At 43.6% G+C, this 22,767-nt stretch overlaps 1 protein-coding gene across 5 annotated transcripts in view; it reads left to right on the top strand.

Annotated features, from left to right (window-relative positions):
• Positions 1–2,539: 2,539 nt before the first annotated feature.
• LRRC8D (leucine rich repeat containing 8 VRAC subunit D) overlaps positions 2,540–22,767 on the top strand; it is a 103,862-nt gene continuing 83,634 nt past the window's right edge. The window contains exons 1-3 of one of the 5 annotated variants that reach the window (XM_033916028.1): positions 2,540–2,668; positions 2,764–3,007; positions 20,853–21,015. The gene's annotated coding sequence lies outside the window, so the exon portion shown is untranslated. Of the gene's footprint in view, positions 3,008–3,406; positions 3,463–20,852; positions 21,016–22,767 lie in introns of those variants that run through there. The other 4 variants (XM_033916029.1, XM_033916034.1, XM_033916031.1 and 1 more) reach the window with 4 other exon arrangements.

The following is a 22,767-nucleotide window of genomic DNA, read 5'->3' as shown; positions in this document are numbered from 1 at the left end:
TAGTGCAGCCCAACCCGAGCATAAAGAAAGAGATATAGTCAGCCAACCATATGGAGATGGTTCTCTTAGAAACAGGAGTTCCTGGTCTGTTAGGATCAAATGACAAAAACAACTAAGTGGATTTTCTATGAGGTTTTTGTCTGATGTAAGTAATAAGAAATAGCATGTTTACAGTCCAATGTGTGGAGTGCTGCTTCTTCAGGGTGTGAATGAGGTCTTGTTAGAGAAGGTTGATCTGATGGGAATTGAAAACAGATTCTTTTGGAGAATGGCTGGAGGTGCGTAGACTGGTTCAGGTGAAAATCTGATATGACCTTCGGCAGGAACTTAGAATGAGTTCAGAGAACTACTCTGTCATGGTAGAAGGTTATATATGGAGAGTCCACTACTAGTGCTTGTAGTTCACTGGCACGATGTGCAGAAGTGATGCAGATTAGGAATACCAGTTTCCAAGTGAGGTGTTTAAGAAATGAACATGCCAGTGATTCAAAGGGAGCTTTCATGAGGGTTGAAAGTATAAGATTAAGAGATTCCAAGCAATTGAAGGAGGTTTGCTTGGTGGTTTGGTATGAAAAAGGCCTTTCATGAATCTAGAGTCCAAGAGATGAACAGATACAGGCAGTCCCTGGGTTAAGAATGTCCAACTTATGAACCAGGGTCCTGCCTCTCCCTTCCTGTGCCAATGCGCCCCCTCTTCCTCCCTTCCTTTCCAAATGCGACCCTCCTCCTCCCTTCTGTGTCCCAATGCACCCCTGGTCATCCTTCCCTCCATTCTGCATTCCAAATCTGTGCTTCCCTCCCTCCCATGGGTATTTACCTCCTCTGGCCAGCTCCCTCCTCCCAGCCGCACTTCTCTTTACAAAGCCGTGACTGTAATTCCTACATGCAGCCTGCGGCTGACCCGGAAGCATTCCCTCTGATGTCAGAGAGGAGAGATATTGAGGGACAGTAATAGGAGTTTGAACTGTATGCAGATAGGGAGCCAGTGAAGTGATTTAAGGAGAGGAGTAACATGAGTGTAGCGAGTGAAAACTTCTGCAAATCCTGGGTAGCTATGAAAGCTACTGCTGATGATGGCACTAATTTGTCCATGTTGTCTGTCACCATCTCATAGATGAGGGAACATAACCCAATTATCTGGGCTAGTCTTGCAAGATAAGGAAATAATTTTGTAACTTTCAGACCACTGGCAGCAATCCTTTCCTTTTTCATATAGTTTCAATCTCTCTCCAAAACCATAATCTGTATCTTCCCTCCCTTCCTGTCTTTCTCCTTCCCCACCTCTATCTTTGCTCAGACTACCTTCTCAAACTCATTTCTCCAAAGCTGCTCAACTCCTAACTCCTCTCACCTTGGGCTCTGCATCCCCCAACCCTATGTGTCATGTCTGTCTGTCCAAGTTAGATTGTAAGTTTTTCTCAGCAGGAACCATCTATAAATGTCAAAACGTACAGCACTGCGTAGGCCTTTCAGCACAATATAAATGATTAATAGTAATAGTAGGCAAGCTGCAGGTCCTGATCTTGAATATAGCAGCAAGACATAAGCAACCCTCAATCCACATATATTCACAGACTACATATGGTTTCTCCTTTAAGTGAGAAATAAGACCTAATTACCTCTCCAAATCTAAGCTCAAGATATTTGCAAAGAGGCTATAATCTGAATTTTTAGATGAGGTAATAGAGGATGAAAATAGTCTGCCCAAAGTTGTTAAAGAGCCATGGTGGAAGAAACAGGTTTCAGATTAGAGGTCTGCACGGGAACGGGGATCGTGGAAATCCCCCCCCCCCTAACCCACGGGACTCCCACGGGGACCCCCCTCTGGCCCACAGAACTCCCACGGGGATGGAAGGCTTTGGAAGCAGGATTCATCCATATAATATAATGGACACGTCAGCCTTAGTAAAAGGGGGGTTTGTAAGTTAATTATCTGAACAGAAAACAAAAAAAGGGTTCCACCAAATAGTTTCCACAAGGAAAACAGCAGCGCAAACACAAAAGAAACTGTGGAATTGATGATCCTGTCAGAAGTAATTGCTGCTTTTTATGGGGACGGGCGGGGACGGAGAGGATCCTGGCGGGGATGGGTGGGATTTCTGTCCCCGCGCAACTCTCTAATTCAAATTCGCGATTTCTTCGAGTGTCAGCTCACTACCTAGTTCTATATTCCAAAAACGTTTACCAAGGTCCCTTGTTTATCTGTAACTTGCCACCACCCAAATCCAATACTGTATTCCCCTAAACCACAAAAGGAAAGTGAGCAGTACTGAGGAAACGGAGAGCGAAAAGTAGGAATAAAATAGGACTTAACAGTGTTAATTCTAGGACAACCATGTCAATCAATACGCTCTTCCGGCCTCTTTAAAACCAAACCTCCCTATCCGCTCTCCCGCAGGTTCCTGTAAAATACCACCACCTCCCATCTTCTCCATGACTTCATTATCACCATCCTCCAATCCAGATCTTGGCATTACAATTAGCCACGCCCCCGAGCCTTCAACTTGGGAAGCGGTGTGCTCGAGTTCACTAAAGAAAAGATTAATCCGCATCGCTAGGCAACCAAGCAGAAGACAAGCTCTTGGGTGCTAAAAGCCTTTGAGACTCTTGAGAAGTTGGCGTCCGCAGTAAAGCAGTGCGGTTCTCGGAGCTCGAGAACGGTGAAGCGGTTTGTTTGTCTTTCACTGCACATTCAGAAAAATATGATTGCCAGCTCCACAGTATATCCCTTTATAAGCCAAGTTTTTGGTTTTCTTGTTTCAGAATCTTTCCATTTTTCTATTGACCAATTGGGCTGATTGCCTGATCTTTCATCTTGCCCAATCAGAAAGCTCTCATAAGGCGCGACTGATCTTCGATTTGAATATTTAACTGAACTGTCCTTCAAATTACGCTCAGCTGAGGAACCGGAAATTGTATGAGTTCAGAGTGTCATAAATAGAACTCACAGCTAAAATTTGATTGAAAAGGCATAGAGAATTAAAAAGCAAGCTAGGTTGTACACGAGGTAATTAAATAAAACGTTTTTATTATTATGGGAATAATTGATTGCAAAGTGCATAGCTTATTACTTTGACGTTTTGAAAGTATCGAGGTGAAATAAGGATTAAGGACTTGTATGCCGCCTTTTTGTAGTTACACAACCACATTCAAAGCGGTCTACATATACAGGTCATACAAACATTTTCTCTATGTTCTGGTGGGTTCACAATCTATCTAATGTACCTGGGGTAATAGAGGATTAAGTGACTTTGCCCAGGGTCACAAGGAGCACCTGTTTGAGGATATTATACATTTTTTCCCCAAAATTAAAACCTGGCGAAAGTTTTGTGTTTGAAAGCTGGGGAATATAAGGGCCCTTCATAAGAATATAGGGTAAGCTAGGCAGTTGTACAGAGCAGTGTGAGATGGAGGACATTTTGGTTGACACCAGCAAGTTGGGATTGCAGCTGCTGAGCCATGGTGCGTGAACAGCTTGTTCTGCCTAATATAATATGCAGAATGTTCCCTGTAGCCTAAGGGTTAAAAAAAGATGTTATGCTCAATAGTGTTGCCATACCGGTAGTAGAATGGAATAGAAAGGGAAAGAAAACAATGTTTTCGCAGGTGCAATCACGTTTATTTGGGGTTGGTTTTTTTTTGTCAGTTTGTACTGACACTGCAGCGGGAATACCGTAACTGTTGCATAAAGTAGGATGATACAGAGGTGGCTGTGATGATTGGTAAAGTGAATGGTACACTGAATAAATGAGGATAAGGAAACAAGCATGAAGGTAAAACAGGGTGAGTGAAAGCTGATACAACACTTAAACTGAAACAACAGTTGCAGAGCAGGACTCAACATGCCATAGGTTCACCTGCCTCATTCATTAGTATAAACAATGGATGATTCTTGGCTTATACCCCTTATTTGCTGCAGTATATATTTCAGTCGTGCTCAATGCAAATGTGCTTCTGAAGCAGGACAGATATACAAAAAGACACCGTTTTTGCAGTACATAACTAATCTAAAAGCTCATATAAAGTATTTCCTTTTCCTGACTATTCAACTGAATGAGCAAAGTTGCTGCAAATAGCTCAGGTTTGTTTGTTGACTTATTACAATTTCTACATGCTGTCCAGTGATAGTTCATGGTGAGATACAATAAATATAATTTCTAATACAACAGACACTCTATTCCTGAGCCTATGGGTAGTTAATCTTCTACTCGCAAGAACTCTTGTAGGGAGCTTCATTTGCATTCTTTTTTCTCCTCCCTTACCTCTGGGTTTTGTCTTCCTACAAGTGAGATAGTAGGAGCTTGTCTTTCCTCCTTGTGTTTATTTTCATTTAAAGTCAAGTTGTTTTCACTAAATTTGAGAGGCTTTCGGTGCTGCAAAGGATCCCCTTTGTGGGACAGCTCTGGCTGTGGTAAAGCGCAGATTCTGAGGTTGAGGATCTGCTTCCAAGGGGTAGACTGCTTTTCAGTGCACCCACTTGGACTAGGGTTACCAGATTTTACTCCTGTAAAATCTGGACCCATAGCCCTGCCAAGTTCTACCCAGCCCTGTCCAAGTCACTCCTCAAACTGTTCTTGTCCTTGTGACCGTATCGGGAGGGCATCTGCGCATGCACAGATGCAACGTAATGACATCACATACATTGCATCCGCGTGTGCGCAGATGTCCTCCCAATGTGGTCCCTACATGGAAGCTTTAAAAAACCTGGACAAAGTGCCGGGTTTTGAAAAGCCATCTGGATGCCTCTAAAAAGAGGACATGTCCAGGAAAATCTGGACGTCTGGTAACCCTAACTTGGACAGCCTGCACTAACAGTTTGGCGGCAGTTGGGTGCAAGGCTCGCCCCAGGTTTGTTCGCAAATGGGCTTTAACGCAGGCTGTATGCCTTTGTGGCGGCTTTTTCCAGGATCTTGGCCAACTTTGTTTCTCCACCCCATTTGCATGCGCTTGATCCGGTGGATGTTGAGGTCTCCGGCCATAGTTTTGGGCTCCAGAGGCAGTCAGAAAACACACGCAGTCTGGATTTCAGGCTTGTTAAGGCAGAGGTTCTCCCTGTAAACTGTTTGCAGTTTCCATTCTTGCAGCTCCCAGCACCCAGCATGGCACAGTGAGTAACAGGTTGACAGCTTGACAAACCAATTTGGAGGGTCCTTGAGTTAAAGATAGGTTTCCCCACCTCTAAAATCCCAAAATTGCTATTTTTTTATTTTTCTGTATAGCTCCCCCTGGGCTGTTTTTTGGCACTAAAATCACTGCCATGGTGACCATCTTAGATTTCTCAATTTGAATTTAAAAGCCTCTGTCTGCCTTAAAACACCTCATTTCTGCTTGACTTTGCAGGTCAGGATACTTTGGATTCATGCCCCATCTGTGTTCCATGTGCCATGCAGCATGTGAGGGGGTGGGGGGAGTCATTGGCTTAGCCTCCTCTGGTCTCTCAGGGTGTTAATACCCAGTCGGTTCGGGGACAAGGAAAAAAGTCCAAATTTGACCAAGGGAGCAGCGCAAATGTGTCCCCAGTGAAATACAGCTGGAGAACCCCCAAATGGAGCTAAATAGCATCTGCAGGGGCCATCTGGACATCAGGAATTCATTAATACATGATGTTTGAGCCTTATACGATTAACAAGGTCTGTATGGAACCCCCTGGAATTGCGGCCCTGCTAGCTCTGGGGGTTTCTCCTCCCAAGATTGCAGTTCCCCAGCAACAGTGCCATACACAGGTCAGAGATACTTGGTCAAATGATGACTTGGATGATACTAAACTAAACTAAGCCTTAGGTTTATATACCGCATCTTCTCCACTGAAGTGGAGCTCGACACGGTTTACAGAGTTTAAAAAATATGGGAAGAGAGAAGAGAAAGAGTTTACAAAGCATAAAAAGAGGGGATGTAATCAGGAGAAGAGATTATTATATACTAGAGAAAAGCCAGGTTTTCAGTTGTTTTCGGAATAGTTGGAGGGAGTCCAGGTTCCGCAGCGGGACAGTGAGGCCGGTGATTTTGGAGAGGAGGGATCTACCCAGTTTACCTGCGTGGAGGATGCCGTGTAGAGAGGGGAAGGATAGTTTATGTCTGTGGGCAGATCTGGTGGTAGTTGGTGTCGGGGCGAGGAAGGATAGAGGGATTAGGGGCGGAAGGATGCCGTGAATGATCTTGAAAGCCAGGCAGGAACATTTGAAATGAATTCTGGAAAGTACTGGGAGCCAGTGAAGATTGGTAAGTAGAGGGGAGATGTGGTCATATTTGTGTTTAGCAAAAATCAGCTTAGCCGCAGTGTTCTGGATAAGCTGGAGTCTGCGAAGACTTTTTTTCGTTAGGCCTAAGTAGATGGCGTTACAATAATCGAGTTTGGATAGGATGATGGATTGTACAAGGACGGTGAAATGCTTTTGGTGAAAATAGGATCTAACTTTCCTCAGCATGTGGAGGCTGAAAAAACAAGATTTTGCCAGGGAATTCAGGTGATCGTTGAGGGAAAGGGAGGAGTCGATAGTGATGCCAAGGACCTTGCTTGAGAACTCAAGGTGTAGAGCAGGGCCTGTGGGTAGGGTGAAGAGGGCGGGCAGGTGAGCTAATTTTGGGCCGAGCCAGAGTAATTTTGTTTTTGATTCATTTAATTTCATCTGTACTGAGAGGGACCAGGCGTGAAGTCTTATTATGCATGATGTGATGTTCTCTTGGAGGTTTGTAAGGTTTGGATCTGTTTCGAGGAGGATGAGGATATCGTCTGCATATGTGTAAATTGTTTCAAGGGGGGATAGTTTAAGGAGCTTCAGGGAGGTCATATATATGTTGAAGAGAATAGGGGATAGGGGAGAGCCCTGTGGAACACCACAGGATGGTGTCCATGAAGCGGATTTGGAGCCGTTTGTGTTGACAATGTAGGAACGATCGCGAAGGAAGTTTGAGAACCACTTTAGGACAGAAGAGTCTATCCCAATCTCGGAAAGTTGGTAGATTAGTATGTCGTGATGCACAACGTCGAAAGCTGTGGAGAGATCAAACTGTAGGAGAACAGCAAATTTGTTTCGGGCGTGTAGTTGTTGCACCTTTGAGATTAGGGAAACTAGGAGGGACTCGGTGCTGAAATTGGGCCTAAATCCGTATTGGTAGTGTTGGAGAATGGAGAATCTCTCTAGGTAAGAGGAGAGCTGAGTGGCGACTATGGTCTCTAGAAGTTTTGTTAAAAGAGGGATGTTTGCTATGGGGCGATAGTTCGATGGTGAGGAAGGGTCAAGATCGGGTTTTTTCAGAAGAGGGGATAAGGCAATGTGTCCCATTTCGGTGGAGAACAGGCCTGATAGTAAGACTTTGTTTATGAGGTTAGTAAGGGAAGAGATGGCCTGTGTAGGGATTTTTTCATAAAGGTAGGATGGGAAGGGATCTAGGATGCACTTGCAGGATTTAAGTTTGAGGCAAAGTTTAGAGATCTGGGTCTCGGAAACAAGTTCGAATGTAATCCATGATCTGTCGGCAGGGATAGCGTCGGAGTCTTTCGGGGGGAGAGAGTTGTAGGAGATAGCTGAGGGAAACGAGCTCTTTATGGTAGTGATCTTCTCGTTGAAAAATTTGGCTAAGTCATTTGGAGATGGGAGGGGGGAGGGGGCGGAGTCATTTTTAGAAGTTAGGTTCCGCCAGATACTGATTCTATTTTAATGCCTTTGCTCTCCCAGTCAGAATCCTCTATAGCAGATGATGATGCTGCATACCTGGGAACCTGCATTTGAGCCATCTTTCAATATTTATAGTATATATAAAGAGAATCTCACTCTTTACCCCAAAACAGTTCACTCCAACTTAGATAGTATAGTAGCGCTAGATAATATATCAATGTTTTATCAATTCTTTCTTAGTCCAGTTTCTTTACAACAGTACATCTTAGGAATTCGGATATCCACCCTTACCAATAGATACATGTGGTGGGATTCTTCATGATTCCAAGTACTATTGCCCAAATATTTACTTATTTCAATTATTTAATATAAATATATAAATAATAAACTTAGTTTATTCAAAGTCCATTCCCCTTCCTGACGTGTTTCGCCAAACTTTCTCAAGGTCGGGGGAACTAAAACATAAAGGTTAACAAAAGAGGGGGTTACTCTACAGGCATTAAAATACCTGGGAAGGCAGGATCCAGATTTGGGAGAGGCTCTGGACCTTGGTGAGGACCCAACTATGCACAGGCTGTTTAAACCTTCAGCACTTTATGGGGATGATCATGGAATCCCTCCTAAGAGTTGAAGCTAGAGGCTTCTCAGTCCTCTGCCTCACAATGCTTGCTTATGAGCAGCATCAGCAAACAGACCTCTTGCTTTCCTTAACATCAAGACATTACAAAAATGCTCAGCTATCATTGGGAGGTTCTGGAGGAGCCCCTTTGGGTGGCCAAAGTCATGTCAAAGCTTTGTCCTTTGGATGCTGCATTTAATCAACTTTTTGTTCCCCCAAAGGTGGATTTACTGGTAGCACAGATTGCAAAGCATACCTCCCTTCCCAATGAAGGCAGCATGGTATTGAAGGGTGCCGAGGACTGCAGATTAGATTTTGTGAACAAATGCTCTCTGAGGCTACAGCATCAGGATTGAAAGCAGCCGTGGCAGTGTCTTTTGTCATCTGAGCTTGCCACTCTAAGTTGCGCCACAATCTGGACACTATCATGGACAAAGATCTCCAGTTTTTAATGACTGGGGTGGACTATGTGTCTGATGCTCTGTATGATCTTTTCAGTCATAAGCAAGATGTCGGCTTACTCCATTTCTGCCCACAGGATGCTATGGATCAGACGGTGGGTGGGGGATTCCTCATCAAAGAGGTGACCCTGAGTAAACTGCCATTCCAGGGACAGTTACTTTTTGGGAAAGGCCTGGATGAACATATGGCCAGCATGCAGGACTATAAGCTAAAATTTTTGCCAGATAGCAAACCTCAAGTCCCTAGGAGTCTGGGCAGAGTACTTTTTGGACTTCCAGGCGCTACCCCCAGTTCTCAGGAGGTCCTTGTTTTGCCTAGCCGTACCTGTCACAACAGGCCAGTGCAAAACATGTTTGACAATCCACTGATTTCTATAAAGAGAATAGAACATGTCGCTACCCTAGCTAAATATGTCAGTCTTGGAAAGTCTATGTTTATCATTTGTTGTTTGTTCTCTATTTAAATTTAAAATTTTTAATGTACAACGCTTTGTATTCCAGGAGAAGCATTTTATCAAATTTTAATAAACTATGAACTATGAAACTATGTGCCTGCATCCTCCGCTTCTCACAAACTGCATAGCCCTTTACGGTCAGATGGGGAGCTTTTCTATGGGAGGGGCTTCTAGGCAGTGCATGTGTTCACTCTGCAGATGAGTTACAAGCATAACAATGCTGAGGGGCTTCCTTTATAGTAACATTTGCATGCAATATTTACCTTGCAAACATACACAGGATAGCACATGTCCAAAAACAAGTTATCTGCTTGCTGTTATCAGTATAAAAAGGTTCAAATCGGTCAGAGAGGACATCTGTTCTCGCTGCATAACAACCAACAGACACTGCCAGGTTTCAGCAAGTAATACTGACAAGAACTCAGGTGAGCTGGCTAAAGCCATGAGTCAGCTAGAGCAAGAGCCAAAAGAAACTGTCATGAAACTGTACAATGCTGTTTATATCCTTTCAGGTCTGTAAGTACTACAGGTCTCCAGGCCAGAGATTGTTTCAAACTTCTAGACAAAGATTTGGAAGGGCCAGGCACCCTCAATCTTCAGGATCCTGCTCTGCCATAGCTCCAAAGAAGCAGTTATGATGTCAAGCTGTCAGCTGAGCCTACATGTATTGGAGAGAGGTTATTGGCCTATTTGGGAGCATGGATGGAAATCACCACAGATCGCTGGGTGCTGGAAATAATAAGGGCTCAAGCTCAAGTTTTCATACCCTCCTGGATCTTTTTATAGACTCCCTAACAGATTTCTTCCTCAACAAAGTCAAATTGGTCCAATCGGAAGTTGCAAAGACAGCCACTACAAACACTTCCCAACACAACTCTACGGAATACACTGAACCCATAAAAGCAGACCAAATCTGGACTTCATTCACTAACCTTACCATCCCTGATACCAATAAATTAATATCAAAACTAACCTCACGAAGCAGCCCCCTAGACAACTGTCCTCCATACCTTCTTTCATCAGCTACACATCATATCATTAACTGGCTCACCAACCTGCTAAATAGTTCCCTGAACCAAAGACACCTACCCAAAGAAATGGGTAAAATAGCCTTAACCCCTATACCGAAAACAGCCCAAGCAGACCTCTCCATAGCATCTAACTACAGACCGATTGCTGGCATTCCGATCCTCTCTAAAATCCTTGAGTCCCATGTCAGTAAGCAGCTTGCCTCATACATAGAGCAACACTCCTGCCTTCATACGTCCCAATACGGCTTCCGAAAAAAGCACAGCACTGAGCTCCTCATCACTCTAATCACTAAAATCAAACAGTTGCTAAGCTCGGGTCATCAGGCAATATTACTCCAATTTGATATATCCGTAGCCTTCGACTCAGTGGACCACCAACTACTCCTAGCCAAACTCTCAGAAATCGGAATAACAGGGACTGTACTGAAATGGTTCGCCGAATTCCTACAAAATCATGAATACATGGTCAAAAAGCAAGCCATATACTCCAACCCTTGGAAGGCAATCTGTGGCATCCCACAAGGCTCCCCATTATCCCCAATCCTATTCAATTTATTCATGAACTCGCTGGGACACATCAAAATGGAAGATGAAACTGTACTATCCTATGCCAATGACATCTTCCTCCTCATCCCTACAACCAATAACCATACTAATATTGCTGAAAAAATCTCAAACAATATAGATAAAATCCAAACATGGGCAATGAACAACAAGTTGAAACTGAATGCCATCAAGACCAAAGCATTAGTTTCCACACCGCACAACAGAATGCCATATCTAACCTCACTCTTTCATCAGGCATCATTCTCACAATGGAAAAATCCACCAAGGTATTGGCTGCATCTTAGATAACACTCTCACAATGGAACCACAAATCTCTAACCTTCGGAAAAAGACCATCTACACTATGCGTCAACTGCATCTCACAAGACCATACTTCCACTCATATCACTCCGCATACCTTGGCATCAACACCACTCTTATCCACAAATTGCAGCTCATCCAGAAATATGATTCAATCAAAACCTTCATCAGGCAACTACACTGGCTCTCAATATCATCCCGAATAATTTTCAAAACTTCATGTATCCTACACCAGATTCTGTACAGAAACTCAGCAGCCCCTCTCATCCAACTATTCTCTACTGTTTGGTCAACATCAAGAAGAATCCTTAACAGAATTCAACTAAACCTGCCATCCACAAAATACCTCCACTACAAACGAATTTTCCACTCTATGCTAACTTATCTGGGTGCAAAAACTTGGAATGATTTCCCAGAAGCAATCAGGAAAGAGATAAACTACACCGCATTCAGGAAAAACCTAAAGACCCACCTCTTTGACATTTAACTGTTTCAGCTTCTGTATTGCACCCCCTACTTCTAGGCCCCTCCCCTTGCTTCTCCATGCCCCCCATTACTTTCCCACTTCCTCTTTGATCTGCTGCCTTGAGCTTGTATAGGTTTGTGCGACTCACAAATTGAAGATTAGATTAGAAAGTCAGAAAATGGAGATGGTGAGGTCGGGATTGCATCAGTGGTGCCAGGAGAGTTTCTTGGCACTATCTGCATATTCCCATTTTTCTGGACCACAAGAAGTATCTGCGGTTCCATGTGTTGGAACAAAACTTCCAGTTTGCAGCTTTGCCCTTTGGGTTGGCCATGGTGCCACTGACCTTCACCAAGGTGATGGTGGTAGTTGGGCTCACCTATGCAGGATGGGCATACAGGTTGACTCATCAGAACCCAGTTTGAATCCGAGGGCAGACTAGTGGCTCACCGAGTGATCCACTTGCTGCAGAAGCTTGGATGGGTGGTCAACTTCAAGAAGAGCCACCTGACAGAGCCTGGAATACCATTTCTGCCCACATTCCAGTTCAAGATGAGGGAAAAACAAAGGCTTCCTTCCAGAAGCCCACAGGGAAAAAATATTGTAACCTAGTAAATGACAGCAGATAAAGACCGGAGTGGTCCATCCAGTCTGCCCATTAGGTACATGCATTACAAATCCATGATTAAGTTCAGTTGTCTTTGTTCATTGATATTTCTTGGTTATAGACTGCAGAAGTCTGCTGGAGTTGCTGTTGAAGCTCACTCCAGCCTAGCTAGACCATACCAAATTACTGGAGTTCCATCAAAGCGCTCCCCAGCCATCCTAAGCCAAATAGCCATATACAGGACATAAACTGTTCAAGACTGCCCAGTACCAGCCTTGGTTCTTCCAATTATACCCTTCATTTTATGATTAGAGATTCTCTGTGTTCATCCCATACTCTTTTGAATCCTGTCAGTTTTCTTCTCCATCACCTCCCTCAGGAGGGCATTCACCACCCTCTCTATGAAAAAGAATTTCCTAATATTACTCCTAAGTCTACCACTCCGCAATCTCAATTTATGTCCTCTAGTTTTACCATTTTCCTTTCTCCGGAAAATATTTGGTTCTATATTTATACATTTTAAGTATTTAAACATCTGTATCATATATCTCCCCTGTCCCTCCTGTCCTCTAAAGTATACTTATTCAGGTCTTTTGGCTCAAATCTCCTACCATCTTTGTTGCCTTTCACTGGACTGCTTCAAGTCCTCTTACAGTCAAACCTTGGTTTGCGAGCATAATTCGTTCCAGAAGCATGCTTGTAATCCAAAATACTCGTATATCAAAGCGAATTTCCCCATAGGAAATAATGGAAACTCAGATGATTTGTTCCACAACCCAAAAAGTTTAACACATAATACTATATGTACTCGTTCATTTAGAACAGTCACTATATTCCCGCTGCGTCAGAGAGAGAAGAACCATCGTCTCAGTTGTGATGATGTGACGCTTGTATACTCGTATTGCAAGACTTTGCTCGTTTAGAACAGTCACTGCACTCTTTCAGCGTCAGAGAGAGAAGAATCATCGGCTCAGTTGTGACATGTATACTGTATGTACTTGTATTGCAAGGCATTGCTTGTATATCAAGTTAAAATGTAATCAAATGTTTTGCTTGTCTTGCAAAACACTTGCAAACCAAGGTTTTACTGTATATCCTTTCAGATACAGTCTCCAATATTGAACACAATACTCCAAGTGGGGCCTCACCAATGACCTGTACAGGAGCTTCAACACTTTTCTGGTTATGCCTCTCTCTATAGCCTAGTATCATTCTGGCTACAGCCACTGCCTTGTCACACTGTTTCTGCACCTTCATATCCTCAGACACTATCACTCCAAAGTCCCTCTACCCTTCAATGTATATTAGCCTCTCACCTCCCAACACATATGGCTTCCTCAGATTTCTACTTCCCAAATGCATCACTCTGCACTTCTTTGCATTGAATTTTAGTTGCCAGACCTTAGACCAGTGGTTCCCAAACCTGTCCTGGGGGACCCATAAGAACATAAGAAGTTGCCTCCACTGAGTCAGACCAGAGGTCCATCTCGCCCAGCGGTCTGCTCCCGCGGTGGCCCACCAGGTCCGTGACCTGTGAAGTGGTTTTTGCCCACTTTTATAACTTACCTCTAGTTCTAGCTGTACCCTTCAATCCCCCTATCCTCTAGGAACCTATCCAAACCTTCCTTGAACCCCTGTAAAGTGCTCTGGCCTATCACCTCCTCCGGAAGCATGTTCCATGTGTCCACCACCCTTTGGGTAAAAAAGAACTTTCTAGCATTTGTTCTAAACCTGTCCCCTTTCAATTTCTCCGAGTGACCCCTAGTGGTTGTGGGTCCCCACAGTTTGAAGAATCTGTCCTTATTTACTTTCTCTATGCCTTTTAGGATTTTGAAGGTTTCTATCATGTCCTCTCTAAGTCTCCTCTTTTCCAGGGAGAACAGCCCCAGCATTTTTAACCTGTCAGCGTATGCAAAATTTTCCATACCTCTTATCAGTTTAGTCGCTCTTCTCTGGACTCCCTCGAGTACCGCCATGTCCTTCTTGAGGTACGGCGACCAGTACTGGACACAGTACTCCAGGTGCGGGCGCACCATTGCGCGATACAGCAGCATGATGACTTCCTTCGTCCTGGTTGTGATACCCTTTTTGATGATGCCCAGCATTCTGTTTGCTTTCTTTGAGGCTGTCGCACACTGCGCCAATGGTTTCAATGTTGTGTCCACCATCACCCCCAGGTCTCTTTCAAGGTTGCTCACCCCTAGCAATATTCCCCCCATTTTGTAGCTGAACATCGGGTTCTTTTTCCCTACATGCATGACCTTGCATTTCTCTACGTTAAAACTCATTTGCCACTTTTTTGCCCATTCTTCCAGTCTCGTTAGGTCCCTTTGCAGGTCTTCACAGTCTTCCGTGCTTCTAACCCTGCTGCAGAGTTTGGTGTCATCAGCAAATTTGATAGCCTCACATTTCGTCCCCGTCTCCAGGTCGTCAATAAATATATTGAACAGGAGAGGTCCCAGCACCGACCCCTGTGGAACTCCGCTCGTGACCCATTGCCAGTCTGAGTATTGGCCCTTTACTCCAACCCTCTGTTTCCTGCCTGCCAACCAGTGTTTGATCCATCAGTAGATATCCCCTTGCACCCCGTGGTTCCACAGCTTTTTAAGTAGCCGTTCGTGAGGTACCTTGTCGAAGGCTTTTTGGAAGTCAAGGTAGATGATGTCTATGGATTCCCCCTTATCCATCTGGCTGTTTATTCCCTCAAAGAAGTACAGCAAGTTCGTGAGGCACGACCTTCCCTTGCAGAAGCCATGCTGGCTCGCCTTCAGTTGTCCATTGTTTTCTATGTGTTCGCAGATTGTGTCCTTAACCAGTGCTTCCATCATCTTTCCCGGAACCGAGGTCAAGCTCACAGGCCTGTAGTTTCCTGGGTCACCCCTTGATCCCTTCTTAAAGATGGGCATGACATTTGCTATTTTCCAGTCCTCTGGGATCTCCCCAGTTTTTAAGGAGAGGTTACATATTTGGCAAAGTGTTTCTGCTATTTCGTTTCTCAGTTCTTTTAGTACCTTTGGGTGGATGCCGTCCGGGCCCGGTGATTTGTCACTCTTCAGTCTGTCTATCTGTTTGAGGACATCCTCTATGCTTACCTCTAGTTGTACCAGCCTTTCATCATGGTCTCCGGTTATAATCTCCTCGGGTTCTGGGATATTGGTTGTGTCCTCCCTGATGAAGACTGACGAGAAGAATTTGTTTAACCTGTCAGCTATCTCTTTTTCCTCCTTTATCACTCCTTTCCTGTCTCCGTCGTCCAGTGGTCCCACTTCCTCTCTGGCTGGTTGTTTCCCTTTCACAGACCCCCCAGCCAGTCGGGTTTTCAAGATATCCCTAATGAATATGCATGAGAGAGATTTGCATATAATGGAAGTGACAGGTATGCAAATCTCTCTCATGCATATTCATTAGGGATATCTTGAAAACCTGACTGGTTTGGGAACCACTGCCTTAGACCATTCTTCTAACTTTTACAGATCCTTTTTCATGTTTTCCACTCCTTCCAGGGTGTCCACCTTATTACAAATCTTGGTATCTGTAAAAAGGCAAATCTTACATTCTAACCCTTCAGCAATGTCACTCACAAATATATTGAACAGAATTGGCCCTAACACTGATCCCTGAGACACTCCACTACTCATCCTTCCTTCCTCCAAGCAAATTTCATTAACCACCACCCTCTGACATCTGTCCGCCAACCAGTTTCTGATCCAGTTCACAAAATTCAATTAGATTTGTTTAGTACAATTTACTTTTAGTAAACCCATGTTGCCTTGGATCTTGTAACCCATTAGATTCTAGGAAATTCACTATCCTTTCCTTCAGCAATGCTTCCATTATTTTTCCAATAACAGAGGTGAGGCTTACCCGGCCTATAGCTTCCCACTTCATCTCTACGACCACTTTTGTAAAGAGGGACCACATCCACTCTTCTCCATTCCTATTGAACCTCTCCCGTCTCCAAGGATTTATTAAACAGATTTGTAAAAGGGCCTGCCAGAACTTCTTCGAGCTACCTCAGTATCCTGGGATGGATCCCATCTGGTCCCCTTGCTTTGTTCACCTTTAATTTTTCTAGTTCATAAATACTTTTCCTCCGTGGACAGTGTAGAATCCACTTTCAGCCACTTGTGGTCCTTTTCCAGGGTTTTCTTCTGTGAATACAGAACAGAAGTTCTTAGAAACATAGAAACATGATGGCAGATAAAGGCCAAATGGCCCTTCTAGTCTGCACATCCACAGTAACCATTATCTCTTTCTTTCTTTGAGAGATCCCATGTGTCTATCCCAAGTCTTCTTGAATTCAAATACAGTCTCTGTCTTCACCACTTCTTCTGGGAGACTGTTCCACGCATCTACCAGCCTTTCTGTAAAAAAGTACAGTAGTACCTTGGTTTATGAGCATAATTTGTTCCAGAAGCATGCTTGTGAGCCAAAGCACTCGTATATCAAAGCAAAGTTCCCCATAGGCCATAATGCAAACTCAGAAGATTTGTTCCACAACCAAAGTTTGCTATGCATGCATGCTTGTATGTGGTGCGTGCATTGTTGGGGCGACGGCCGGCTTGGCTCGGAAGCTGAAAGGTTGTATGCATTCTTCTACAGGATGGCAGCTGGCTTGAATTGGGAGCAGGGATGCGCTGGTGGACGGCAGAGGCATCAGCTGAAGTGAGAGGGCAGCTACACGGGGAGCCCAAGGGAAGGAAGCTACCCCGCTGAAGAGGCTGCGGCACCCACAGGCAGATACCAATCCCTGGGCCACCATATCCGAGAGCTCGGTTTGCGAGTCAATGCTCATTTTGCGAGGCACGATTTGCGGGAGTGTTTTGCTCATCTTGTAAAACACTCAGAAACCGTGTTACTTGCAAACAGAGGTTTGACTGTATTTACTTAGATTACTCTGGAGCCTATCACCTCTTAACTTCATCCTATACCCTCTCATTCCAGTGCTTCATTTCAAATGAAAGAGACTCAACTCATGCACATTTATGCCATGTAAGTATTTAAACGTCTCTACCATATCTCTCCTCTTTTGCCTTTCCTCTAAAAACTATACATATTGAGATTTTTAAGTCAACACTACCCAAGAAATTAGATGGATTGGAAAACCAAATTAATAGCCCAAGCTAAAATAAAACTATGACTTTCAATAACAAATAAAAGGTGTTTAGTCATATCTGAGAGGAAAAAGGATCTCAGAAACTGATGGAATACTGAAAGATTCAAGTCTGAGACTCATCAGTTCCAGATTTCAGTCACGGATCCTATAAAAAAACCTCTCATAAGGTCGACTCCACTTAAGTGCATGTTGGTTAAGCACACGCTTTGGTTATCCGCACCTGACCACCACGATCCCGGGGTTTTTTTTACATTAAAGTCAATGGACATAAACTCTGGATAATTGCAATTCTAATAAACACACAATCTGCTTATGCACACAGATGTTATAGGTCCAATCTCCATTCTCTCATGTTATGTTCACTCCGGTTAAATGCAATCACATTCTTACGTGGATGAGTCATGTGTTTCAGAACTGCAGCCTAGGCCTGGCCAGGTGTTAGAACTTTTGGAACTATACCATGGTGTCGTGTGGACAGAAATCATTGTCTTTGGCTGAACATGTCATTGTGTTAAAGGGACTTGATCAAAGGGAGCGTCAGGTCTCTACTGCAAAACATTACAGTGTTCATTCTAGCCAGATTTCTCAGATTTACAAAAAAGCAAGCGATATTAAAAGACTAGCAAAACAGCAATCCTACCAGAAAACGGAAAAGAATTGGGAAGGCTGGAGATGTTGAACAGGTGGTGCTGCGATGGTTCGCTGAAGCTAAAAGTCAACAACTGTCAATCATTGGACTTCTGCTGATGGGGAAAGCAGCAGTTATATGAAGAACTGGGCATAGAAGACTTCAAAGTGACAAATGGATAGTTAGAGAGGTGAAAAGTTTATAATGGCATAAAATTTAAGAAGCAGCATGGCGAAAAACAAGATGGGATGAATTTGGTGCTGAAAGATGGGTCATGGAAGTGTTGCCATCAGTCATTGGTGGATATGAACCATGTGATGTGTTCAACACCGATGAGACGGGCCTCTACTGGCGTGCCATCCCCGACGGAACATTGGCTTTCAAATGCAGCGAAGCTGTTGGTTTCAAGGTGCCAAAGAAATGATTGACATTGCTGCTAAGTTTCAATATTGATGGTAGTGAAAAGCTCGAGCCACTGGTGATTGGAAAGAATCGAAATCCTCAGTGCTTCAAAAACATTAAATGCCTACCTGTTGAATATGAAAGCAACAAAAACGCATAGATGATAGTGACATTATGGATTGAATGGTTACAGAAGCTTAATCTGATGAGAAGATGTAAGATGCACATTGTAATGCTGTGTGATAACTGTGTAGCACACAGCAATGACATAAGACTAACCAACATCAAACTCGTGTTTCTGCCACCAAACATGACCTCTTTGATTCAGCCGATGGACCAAGGGCTAATCACAAACTTCAAACGTTATTACAGGTCACTTGTCCTACGATATGTGATGGCAGTGATTGATGCAAGCATGGAATCCAGCCCCCGAGCTGCTGAGCTGGCGAGAAAAATGACAGTGCTCGACTCTCTTCATATGGTACAGGAGGCATGGAGTCGAGTCTCATGATCAACGATTTCAAATTGCTATGGATGGGCGAGCTTCGTTCATGCATCTGATGAGACAACTGAAGCAGACACTTCGTCCATTGAACTCCCAGTTGGACTCTCGTCAAAAGAGTTTGAGCTGTATTTCGCCGTTGACAACGATCTGCTCACATCATCTGACAGCACTAATTCTGATATCTGTACAGTCATAAAGGACACTGCAGACAACCAAGAGTCTGATGATGAAGGAGATACTGCTGCTGTCATCACAACTAATGAATCATCTGCAGAATTGTTTCCTGCTCTGATGCGCTGAAGTCCCTACACATGCTACTTTGTTATCTGAAGATAAATGTCTGTCATGATTATGGACAGTTTTACAGCATCAATAGTCAGATACACAGCCTGAATCATGCAATCTGTGTGCAGAAAACAATGACTGATTATTTCAGTAAAATGTTGGTTCAAAAAAAAGGTTTATTGCATTAGACCAAACAGTACTGTTTCTACAACTGTACCGTATTACATTGTGTTTTTGGTTGAATAAAAGTTTTATTGCATTTGACTACAGCATACTGTGATTTTTCATGACTAATAAGTGGTACTCCTATTAAGCGCACACTCCATTTAAGCGCATGTGACAACCCGATCCAAAGGGTGTGCACTTAAGTGGAGTCAACTCTACTATCAAACACCCTATTTTGTGTATGACATCAGAGGCAGGATCGTGGCAGAGGGAAGACAGCTCCTGAGGCCTATGGCAACCTGCAAGGACCGGCGATCCTCTCTGCAGGTTGTTCCGCTGCTGGCATTAGGTAAATGGATGCGCGGGAAGCCGGACACCACAGCACTTCCCGACTGACCCTCTCCCCTCGCCCTCTAAAGTAGGAGCGGTAGCAGCCGGCCAGCAAGAGGCAGTGCTGTCGATCCTGTTTAGGGGGCGAGGAGGGAGGGTCAGTCACCGAATCGGAAGGCTGGGTTTTTTTTGTTTTTAAATCGATTTGAATCGATTCATCCAAAGTGATTCGGTGAATCGATTTGAATCTTGAATCGAGCAGCACTAGTTCAGATAACTGGGCTCTCCTGCTTTGCACCCTTGCTGCTCATCCTGATGTAGCCAGATTTTTGAAGGATGCGTTATGGCTCCTCCCTTCGGTGCGATAGGCTTTTCCGACAAGGAATTTTAATCTGGTTTTCTGGGTACTAGTGAGTCTGCCCTATGAGCCACTGGACCAATCTTCCTTGATGGGCCTTGCCATCAAGACAGTGTTTTTGGTGGCGATTACCTCCGCCAGAGAGTGTCAGAACTTCAGGCTTTGTCCTGCAGAGATTCTTAGGATTACAGATTGAGGCCTGACCTTGCACACACTCCCATATTTCTTGCCAAAAGTGATTTCCAGCTTCCATGTCAACCAGGAAGTACGCTTGCCTGCCTACACACCCTCTGGTTCCAGAAAACATGATAGGGTGTTAAAATCATTGGATGTGTGCAGACTCTTACTGTGGTACCTAGAAGTTACAAATAAATTTCAGTTGTCAGATCATCTGGTTATGCTATCTGGAGCAGCTTATAAAGGTCAATCAGCATCGCCACATTTGGATTCTAGTGTCAGGCTCATCTGTCTCCCTCCCCCCTCCCCCCAGGTTGAAGAACTGCTCTATTACATTCTACAGGCTCAGGAATAGAATGTCTGTTGTACTGGAAGGAAATATTAGGTTCTTACCTCAATAATCTTCTTTCTAGTAGACATACACTCTATTCCTGAAGCCTGCCCTGTTAGCTGTGAATTTTCCTGCTTCCTGCCTCAATAAGACCTGACAACTTAGAGATCTTGTTTCTTTGGTTCAGCCTTGACAAGAATAGAGGCAGTGACTACTATGTTATACTTTCCAGGGGGTGTCTATACATATCTCCCACACTCTTAGTGCAGGTTGTGTTCAAGTTGGTGACTTGTTTGTTTTCACCTTGTTATATATTGTAAATGTTTGAATTTGGTTATCTGTTACAAGTTTTCTAATATGTTTGATCATATGAGAACATACATGTTTCTCGGAGAAAGTCCCCAAACCCCTCCCTCTTATGTTTCCTCTCTAGAGTTGACTGCTTTGTTAGGTACTGAGGAGTTGAACCCAGAGATAAGGAAGGAGGAGCAAAACGAATGCAAATGAAGCTCCCTAGAAGAATTCTCACAAGAAGAGGTTGACTACCCACAAGTTCAGGAATAGAGAGTATGTCTACTCGAAAGAAGATTATTGAGGTAAGAACCTAAACTTTCCATAAACCAACATTTAAAAGAAAAACACCTTAGCACAAACTATCAAAGCAAGAGGTTCTATTTTCCAAAATGTAGATATTTCTCCTAATAGGAGTCATTTACTGACATACAAAACAACTTTGCAAAAGTATGCTTCACATAAACAAAAAAAGAAAACATAAAATGGCTATAAACATTCAAATTCCATTATAGTGTGAATGACACTTTTGCAAAGTGACTTTACAAAATGCCCTTCACAGTATCAAACCTTCATATATTTGGAAGACTGGCCCCTAGAAGTAAGATCCAATGTACCACTAAGAATAAGGGTCTGCCATTTTAGCTAAATGGTGATGCCAGAGCAGGAGTGAGGAGGAGGGGAGATTTTTCTCTTGCCTTCTACAGGAAATAATTTATGGTTTACTGAAGTCTTGGCAAGGAATTAGGAATAAACATATTGGAAGGTGGGGGTTTATGGAGGAGACCACAGGTTCTTTGACCTTGAGCTCTACACTAGGGCTGAGGAATAAGGGGCAGGGGAACCATTGGCTCATCAGGGATTTAAAGCCCTCCCCCACACTAGGATGAGGGCTATCGGGTCACAAGGATCTCAATCTAAGGACCTTTAAAAACTGAAAGCTCCTTTATGAAAGGGAACATTAAAAAAAATATTTGTTGTAAAAGTTAGTTAAGGGATTTAAATGAGCCAGTAATTAATTTTCATCTGTTGCTAAATTTGCATCTGTTACTAAAAATGGCCATTAAATCATGAATGTTTTATGATGTAGTACCAGTGCCAGCTGAAAAGATTATGGTGCTGTGAGCCAACTTTGATGGCGGTGCCCTCCACCCCACCTGACAGCATCCTCACCCTCAAAGCTTTTGCTTTCTCCCCTTCTTACTCAAGCCTCTGGTTCAGCATTGTTCCCTCTCCTTTCTCCCTCCCTCTGCGGCCCTCTAAACACTTGCTTGCTTGTAGTAATAACATACAGAATAAGCTGCTTTAGACCAGCCTTAGGTCTTACCTATGCCACATCCTGCAGGCAGGACGTGACAGAGGGTAGACCCAGGTCTGGCCGAAAGCAACCTGCTGTGCATGCTGTTGCTACTGGCAAACAAGGTAATTTTTAGAGGTCCATAAGGGAGAGAGGAAAGGGAGCAATGCCAGACTAGGGGCTGGAGAGAGAAGGGGAGAAATTTTGGACCAGGTGAAGCACTGGTGGTGAGTTCAGGAGCCAGGGCTTTTGGCGCCATGTATCCTCAGTGACCTAGGCCAGAGCCTCAACTGGTCCAATAGTTGACCTAGCCCAAATATCTGATCAAATATTTAAAATGCCCTAAAGAATTCTTAATTTAAGAAATTGTAATAAAATGTTGTGTATTCAGTCTAATCTGTGTAGGAAGACACTTTTCTGGCACTGAATACCTAGTTCAGGATTTCATGTGGAGAAAAATGTGATTGTAATGTAGATCCGGTCCTATCTAGTTGCAGGAGACTATGAGCACTATTTAGTAAATATTTACAAATTAGTGCTTTTCTTTTCATGTAAGCATTCATTTTACAAGGCCTATTTGATACATGCATAAACCAGCACTTAAATGTGTATCTTGCTTAAACATCTAAGTCCTCATTTTACAACTCTGACATATGTATGTATCAAAACCAAAAGTGTGCAAATGGTATAGGGGTGTGCCTTGGGAAGGTAAATTCATAGACATTTCTTCCCCATTTCAAAAGGGGACTAACTGCTAGAT

The sequence above is a fragment of the Geotrypetes seraphini genome, chromosome 12, assembly GCF_902459505.1.
Source record: "Geotrypetes seraphini chromosome 12, aGeoSer1.1, whole genome shotgun sequence".
NCBI classification, from domain to species: domain Eukaryota; kingdom Metazoa; phylum Chordata; class Amphibia; order Gymnophiona; family Dermophiidae; genus Geotrypetes; species Geotrypetes seraphini.
Note: the sequence above shows the minus strand (reverse complement) of the source record. Positions and strands in the feature narration are given on the sequence as shown.